Source organism: Dipodomys merriami, unplaced genomic scaffold (assembly GCF_024711535.1).
Source record: "Dipodomys merriami isolate MVZ:Mamm:240054 unplaced genomic scaffold, mDipMer1.0.p SCAF_92, whole genome shotgun sequence".
NCBI lineage: Eukaryota > Metazoa > Chordata > Mammalia > Rodentia > Heteromyidae > Dipodomys > Dipodomys merriami.
Window position 1 is genome coordinate 269,059 of NW_027206535.1, and position 8,784 is coordinate 277,842.

Below are 8,784 nucleotides of genomic sequence, written 5' to 3' on the forward strand. Positions count from 1 at the left end.
CGCTGGTGGCTCACGCCTGTAATCCTAGCTACTCAGGAGGCTGAGATATGAGGATCACTATGAGGATCACGGTTCAAAGCCAGCCCGGGCAGGAGAGACTGTGAGACTCCTATCTCCAATAAACCACCAGAAAACCGGAAGTGGCGCTGTAGCTCAAGTGGTAGAGCGCTCGCCTTGAGCTGAAGAGCTGAGGGACAGCGCCCAGGCCCAGAGTTCAAGCCCCACGACCGACAAAAAAAAAAAAAAAGAGGCTCAGGGACAGCAAGCAGGCCTTGAGTTCAAGCCCCGGGACAGACAATAATAATAATAATAATAACAACAACAACAACAGCTTGAGCAAAAAGGGCTCATGGTGTGGCTCAAGCAGTAGAATGTCTCCCTAGCAAATGTGAGACCCTGAGTTGAAACCCTAGTTCCACCAAAAAAACCTCTCATCTGTTTATGGTTTTATGAATGTTAGTAATTTCTTTTCTATGGCATAAAAAGTATATAAGCATACTACCAAAAGTAGAAAAAATTGACAGCTTTTCAATCTTAACATGTATATGAATTTTTAATATTAAAGCCAGGAGATAAAGCATTACTGGAAGGTAAAATGTTTCCATAGACAAGTATAATAGACCTTCTTCAAAACAAATATAAGTAGACCTACCTGCCATTATTGACAGCAACTAAATAGCATTTGTGTCTATCACTGCTTTTCTGAACTGTGGTACACAATCTATGCTGTGACAGTTTACTATTAAAATATATTAAACTAAGTGGCGCTGTAGCTCAAGTGGTAGAGCGCTCGCCTTGAGCTGAAGAGCTGAGGAATAGCGCCCAGGCCCAGAGTTCAAGCCCCATGACCGACCAAAACAAAAACAAAAACAAAACAAAAATATATATATATATATATTAAACAAAAAAAAACAACAAAAAACAAGAATCCAAATATATCCTGAAAGGAAAATAAACCTACTTGAAATTTTTTACTCTAATTAAACAGAAAACTATTAAGTGTTGTCTTAACTTGGATTCTTTTTTATTTATTTATTTATTTTGTCAGTCATGGGGCTTGAACTCTGGGCCTGGGCACTTTCCCTCAGCTCTTCAGCTCAAGGCAAGCACACTACAATTTGAGCCACAGACACACTTCCAGTTATCTGGTAGCTAACTGGAGATAAAAAAATCTCACAGACTTTTCTGCCTGGCTGGCTTTGAACTGAGATCCTTAGATATCAGCCTCCTGCGTAGCTAGGATTACAGGTCTGAGCCACCGGCACTGGGCTTAACTTGAAAGTTTTCTATTACAGAAAATTCATTACAAAATCTGTATCCAAGAGGTTAATGATTATATGTTGTTTCCTAGTCAAGTCAGTTCTTCATAAACATTTGTTCCACACATGTAGAGTCAATCAGTTGTGGACAGAAAATATTTGGGAAAAATGAGGCCAGGTATGGTGATGCACACCTGTAATTCCAGTTACTCAAGAGGAGAATGGGGAGACTAAGGTTCAAGGCTAGCCTGAACAAATAGATACTATCTTAATCAACAAGGTGGCCTTTGTGATCCCAGCCATGATGGAGAGGGATGGGGAGGAGGACTGGGTGAGAGGCCAGTCCTATCTGAGCTTTAAGACTGTATCTAAAAAATAAGACAAAAGAATACTAGAGGCATAGCTCAAGTGATAGAGTGCCCATCCAGTAACTGCAAGACCCTAAAGTCAAATCCCAGTACCTCCCCCTCCAAAAAAAACGCATCTGTACTAAACATGTGTACACTTTTTCTTGGCCTTATTCACTAAATAATACAGTACATCTGCTATAACACATTGCTAAAATAAAATGTAGAATTTTACAAGTCAAGCAGAGACATTATTAAACAGTAACTCAAATGACATGTACTATATAATTGTCTCTCTCTTTTAAGAGAGAGACAAGCTAATAAATGATTACCCTCTCACCTGATGGTCTGTGTTTCTCCAAAGCCCCAAATCATGCCAGGTAAAACTTTCCTTAGGGGCTGGGAATGTGGCTTAGTGGTAAAGTGCTTGCCTAGCATGCATGAATCCCTGAGTTCGAGTCCTCAGTACCACATACACAGAAAAAGCCAGAAGTGGTGCTGTGGCTCAAATGCTAGAATGCTAGCCTTGAGCAAAAGAAACTCAGGGACAGTGCCCAGGCCCTGAGTCCAAGCCCCAGGACTGGCAAAAAAAAAAACAGCAAAAAAACCCCAAAAAACAAAAAAAAACTTTCCTTAATGTGTTTGAATTCCATTATGTATGGAGCTTGCTCAACAGTGATGTCAAAACTACTACAGCTTGTTTCTTCCATTTGCAAAACAGGCAGATTTCCCTACTTCAGATCAATTCTACATTAGCAAGCCCTTCTTCTGAGTTGTACATATATTCATGGTCACAAATAATATAAAAATTACAGAATTTACTTCACCTATAATAATACGGGTCTCCAAAGAAAAAGCTGGGCTTGAATGTCTTAGTCACTCTCCATTGCTGTGACAGAATACCCGAGAGGAACCGTTTAATAAAGGAGAAAGTGGGGGCGGGGCTGGGAAGGTGGCTCAGTGGTAGAGCGCTTGCCTTGCATGCCTGAGGCCCTGGGTTTGATTCCTCAGCTTTTTAGCCGGGCGCTGGTGGCTCACGCCTGTAATCCTAGCTACTCAGGAGGCTGAGATCTGAGGATCGCGGTTCAAAGCCAGCCCGGGCAGGAGAGACTGTGAGACTCCTATCTCCAATAAACCACCAGAAAACCGGAAGTGGCGCTGTAGCTCAAGTGGTAGAGCGCTCGCCTTGAGCTGAAGAGCTGAGGGACAACGCCCAGGCCCAGAGTTCAAGCCCCACGACCGACAAAAAAAAAAAGGTTTACTCTAGCTCACAGTGTCAGAGGTTTCAGCCTGTTGTCACCTGGTCCCCCATATCAGGGCCTGCAGCGAGGCAGAACATCATGACAGTGAGAGAATGTGGCATGGGCTGTGTGCCTTATGGTGACTAAGAAGCAGAGAGAAAAAGAGAAAGAGGCAAGGGATAAGATACATTTTTCCAGCTGAAGCTTCAACTCAACCTGTGGATTTTTACCACTGCTGTTAACAAGAAGGAAGAAGAAAGGAAGGAGGATGAGAAAGGAGGAAGAAGAAGAAAGGAGGAAGAGGCGGCGGAGGCGGAGGCGGAGGCGGAGGCGGAGGCGGAGGAGATTTAATCAGGTGCCAGTAGCTTACACTTATAATTCTAGCTACTCCAGAAACTGAGATCTGAAAATCTAGGTTAAAGACAGCTGGGATTCTTACCTCCAATTAACCAAAGCTGGAAATGGAAGCATGGCACAAGTGGTATAGTGCTAGCCTAGGGAGAAAAAAAAAGCTGAGTGAGGGGCCTGGAGTTCAAGCCCCAGTACCAACACACACACACACACACACACACACACACACACACATACACACACACCCTAGTTCTTAAACTGCAGCCATCTCGCCTGCAGTTAATTTTTCAAAAACATTAGGTACAATATACTCTTTTGCTAGCATTTCTCCCAGACAGATTGAACTTCCAAGTACGTTCTGCTTTTGGCACAGATAATTGTTCTAATTTCCTGGGAAATGAGAGGACACCCACGGAGGTGGAGACAGCCTCTCATTGTCAAAAATGTTGTGTGACATTTAAAGGAAGTTTACTACATCGTTCCACAGTTTCATCTGCATATATGACGATTTATTTAAATTCCAGACTCTGAAAATATACTATTGTTTAATTATGACTACAGACATTAAAGATAGAATTTAAAACTTCTCAGAAATAGAAATAGTAAATACAAGTAAGGATGCTTTCTTATTAAATTATAGAATATAGATGCATAAGCTTTACAGATTGGATTAAAACATTTTTAGTTTTAACTTTATAAAGTTGTCTTTTTTTTTTTTTGTCGGTCGTGGGGCTTGAACTCTGGGCCTGGGCGCTGTCCTTCAGCTCTTCAGCTCAAGGCGAGCGCTCTACCACTTGAGCTACAGCGCCACTTCCGGTTTTCTGGTGGTTTATTGAAGATAGGAGTCTCACGGTCTCTCCTGCCCGGGCTGGCTTTGAACCGCGATCCTCAGATCTCAGCCTCCTGAGTAGCTAGGATTACAGGCGTGAGCCACCAGCGCCCGGCTTTATAAAGTTGTCTTAATGTTAATTTATTAATATTTTATTTATACTTTGGTGACATATGGGTTTGAACTCAGGCTTTGTGTTAAGTAGGTAGGCACTCTATTATGTCCTCTGGCTACTTTTTGCTTTAATTATTTTTCAGATAAGAGTCTCATATTTTTGCCCAGGGTCAACCTCAGACCACAATCCTCCTACCTATGCTTCTTGTGTAGGTGGGATTGAAGGTATGTACTATCACACCTGACTTGTTTTGTGAGATGAAGGTATTGTTAACTTTTTGCCTAGGCTACACTTGAACTTTGATCCTGCTCATTTCCAACTTCCAAGTAGATGGGATTACAGGCAAGTAACACCATGTCTTGCCTACAATTTTTTTTTAAGTTAGTTTTCTGAGACAGGGTCTACTGTGTTTCTCAGGCTGGCCACAAATTCCCAAACCTCTTCAGTTGTGGGGAAAGTGCCCACACCCAGCATCTCTTGCATTTCTGATAGATCTTTCTTAGCTTTTTTGCTCTTCACTCCCTCAACTTTTTTTTTTTGCCAGTCATGGGGCTTGAACTCAGAGTCTAGGGACTGTCCCTGAGCCTCTCTTGCTCAAGGCTATTGCTCTACCACTTGAGCCACAGCACCACTTCTGGCTTTTTCTGCTTAATGGGGTGCTGAGGAATTGAATCCAGGGCCTCATGCATGCAAGGCAAGTGCTCTACCACTGAGCCACCTTCCCAGCCCTCACATTGATTTTTTTTTTAAGTAAAGTTATTGGGGCTGGGAAGGTGGCTCAGTGGTAGAGCGCTTGCTTTGCATGGTGAGGGCTGGGAAGGTGGCTCAGTGGTAGAGCACTTGCCTTGCATGCATGAGGCCCTGGATTCAATTCCTCAGCACCACATAAGCAAAAAGAAAAAAGCCGGAAGTGGCACTGTGACTCAAGTGGCAGAGTGCTAGCCTTGAGCTGAAGAGCTGAGAGACATTGCCCAGGCCCAGAGTTCAGGCCCCATGACTGGACCCCCCCCCAAAAAAAAAAAAATTAGTGTGATTACTAGAAAAAGCTAAATACTTCTGTAAATTACATTAGTAGACCGTATTACATTTCTATTGTTGAGCATTGGTCCACAGCATAGAAGACTATTGCAATCAATGTAAATACACATCTTCCCTGGAAATTAACACCGCCCTAGTTTAGACATCTAGATTTTAGTTTTTTAAGGGTAGAGTCGACCCATCACACCTGGATCAACTTTGCATTAATACCATCAAGCCTAGAAATAGTCAATCAGACCTTCACTGAAGTGAGCAAATCAGAATCTCTGAGCTTTCTGAACAAAAGCTGTCAGCTCAGCCATTTCCCTGTCATTTCTCTTTAGCTCATAATTTTCGGTTCAGACTTTTGCTCTCCAAAGGATAGAGTCATGAATTATTCATCTTTGCTTTCCTACTACTACAATTAATTTGTTAAATAAGCATTCTCCATTTGATGTCTTTGATCATAGCTATATGCTCCCTTGACTCAAAAAGAATCTTACCTGTCTCCATTGTTTTATTCATCAATTACAAATAAATTATAAAGACTGAACAATTAAGACTCAAAAAAAGACAGTTTGTGCCAGACACCAGTGGCTCATTCCTATAAACCTAGCTACTCAAGAAGGCTGAGATCTGAGGATCATGGTTCAAAGGCAGCCTGGGCAAGAAACCTGGTGAAACATTTATCTTCAATTAATTACCTAAAAAGCCAGAAGTGGAGCTGTGGCTCAAGTGGTAGACTGCTAGCCTTGAGCACAAAAGAAGTTCAATGACAATGCCCAGGTCCTTAGTTCAAGACCCAGGACACACACATACACACACACACACACACACACACACACACACACACACACACAAAGACAAAGTTCTTAGTTATGTAAAAGAAAACTTGATATCCATTACAGCACCTTTTATTATCAAGGACAAAGCCTTAGATACAGATCACAGAACTGATACTTCATTATTAAAGGACAGCCTACATTATTTAATTTATTTGTTCCTAATCTCTCATAGCTACCTCAAGAATGAGGTATCCTGTAATCCTAGCTATCCAAGAGGCTGAGATCTGAGGCCCACGGTTCAAAGCCAGCCCAGGCAGGAAAGTCTGTGAGACATCTTATCTCCAATAAACCACCAAAAAACCAGAAGTGGAGCTGTAGCTCAAGTGGTAGAGCACTAGCCTGGAGCTGAAGAGCACAGGGACAGCACCCAGGCCAAGAGTTCAAGCCCCACAACCAACAACAACAACAAAAAAAAATGCTGAAAATATACACATACTCTCAATATAAGAAAAAATTATTAGTATTTACTCAAAAGGGAAATCCTTTTCTGAGAAATGCTATAACCCAAAAGAAAATGATTTGGCTTCTTAAGTAAATTATCACCTTTTTGTAATGCTAGTAGTGAAAGCCAGGGCTGTGGAAATGTTAGGTAAATGCTGTCATTGAGCCATATCCCCAGACTTTACTCCTATTCAAAGAACAAAGTAGATGGTTTTCATTTTACCTAGTTTTTGTGGCTGTTATAAAAGTCATTAAAAATACCTTAAAGCTGAACAGGGTGGAACCTATAATCCTGACTATTGGGAGACAAAGATCAGAGCCCAGCCTAGTTTTCAAGACTCCATCCCAAAAGTGGTTAGTTGTCCATGAGGATAGGAGGGAAAAACTGGGAGAGAATGAGGGAAGGAATGACATTGTCCAAAAAGAAATGTACTCTTTTCCTGACTCTAACCTCTCTGCATATCACCTTAACAACAATTTTAAAAAAATTAAGTGGTTTGTTGCAATGCCATGCACCTGTTAACCCAGCAGGAGAGGGAGGAGCACAATAGCTGGGTGCAGTAGTGGTGAGAACCTGCCATCCCAGGGACACAAGCTAACCAGGGAAGCACAGGTAGAAAGACCAAGTTGAAGCCAGTGCAGGAATAAAGACCTTACCTCAAAATTACCAGTGTAAGGGGAGAATGATGAAGATGGGACTCTGATGAAGAAGTAATGGGCACTTAAATGGACATATTAAATTGTAACCCCTAAGGGTACGACCTTTGAAAGAAAGTTCAGAAAAAAATTAACAATGCAAAAAGGGGCTGGAAGCGGGTGCTGATGGCTGTAATCTTACCTATTCAGGAGGCTGAGATCTGAGGATCGTGGTTCAAAGTCAGCCCGGGCAGGAAAGCCCATGAGACTCTTCTATCCAACTAACCACCAGAAAACCAGAAGTGGCTCAAGTGGTAGAGCGCTCGCTTTGAGCAAGAAAAGCTCAGAGAAAGTGCCCAGGCCCTGAGTTCAAGCTCCAGGACTGGCAAAAAATAAAACCTGAGCCGGGCGCTGGTGGCTCACGCCTGTAATCCTAGCTACTCAGGAGGCTGAGATCTGAGGATCGCGGTTCAAAGCCAGCCCGGGCAAGAGAGACCGTGAGACTCCTATCTCCAATAAACCACCAGAAAACCGGAAGTGGCACTGTAGCTCAAGTGGTAGAGCGCTCGCCTTGAGCTGAAGAGCTGAAGGACAGCGCCCAGGCCCAGAGTTCAAGCCCCACGACCGACAAAAAAATAAATAAATAAATAAATAAAACCTGGTACCCATTTTTCTCTGTGTGCGTGTGTCCATCCTAGGGCTTCAACTCAGGACCTGGGTGCTGTCCCTGAGCTCTTTTACTCAAGGCTAGTGCTCTACCACTTCAGCCACAACTTTACTTCTGGCTTTTTTTTTTTTTTTTTTTTTTGGAAGTTAATTGGAGATCACTCTCTCACAGACTTTCCTGTGTAAGCTGGATTTGGGGGTCCAGTTGTGGGGGCTGAACTTTAGGCCTGGGCGCTGTCCCTCAGCTCTTCAGCTCAAGGCTAGCACTCTACCGCTTGAGCCACAGCACCACTTCTGGCTTTTTTCTTTTTGCTTATGTGGTGCTGAGGAATCGAACCCAGGGCCTCAGGCATGCAAGGCAAGCGCTCTACCACTGAGCCACCTTCCCAGCCCCTGTAAGCTGGATTTGAAGATGTTGGCCTCCTTGAGTAGTTAGGACTACAAGAGAGTGAGCCACCAGTGCCTGGCTTCATCCTATTTTATTAAAAAAAATTGTGGGAGAACAGAAAGGCACAGTGCCTATGTGCATCTTAAATTACAAAATGAAATTTTATCAACATGAACTCCAAGAAATGAAAACAAAAGGTTTTTGTTTTTTTTCTTGTTTGCTGTCTCTTTCTCCCTTTCTTTCTTTGTCGTGGAGCTTGAACTCTGGGCCTGAGCCCTGTCCCTAAACTCTTCAGCTCAAGGCGAGCACTCTACCACTTGAGCCACAGTGCCACTTCCGGCTTTTTCTGGTGGTTTATTGGAGATAAGTCTCATGGCCTTTCCTGTCCAGGCTGGCTTTGAACCACGATCCTCACATCTCAGCCTCCAAAGTGGCTAGGCTTACAGGCGTGAGCCAGTGTTATGTCCAGATCTGGATCCCCAAAGACCACCAAGGAGCAGATTCTGATGCAAGCATACGAGAGTCGTTTATTTCAAGCTCGAGCCTGGACTCACAACTGTCAGCAATGCAGCGGGTAAGAGTTGAGAGCCCTGACTTCCAGTTTAGCAGGGTTTTTATTATGGTTACAGCAAGGATAGGGGCTTCCAAC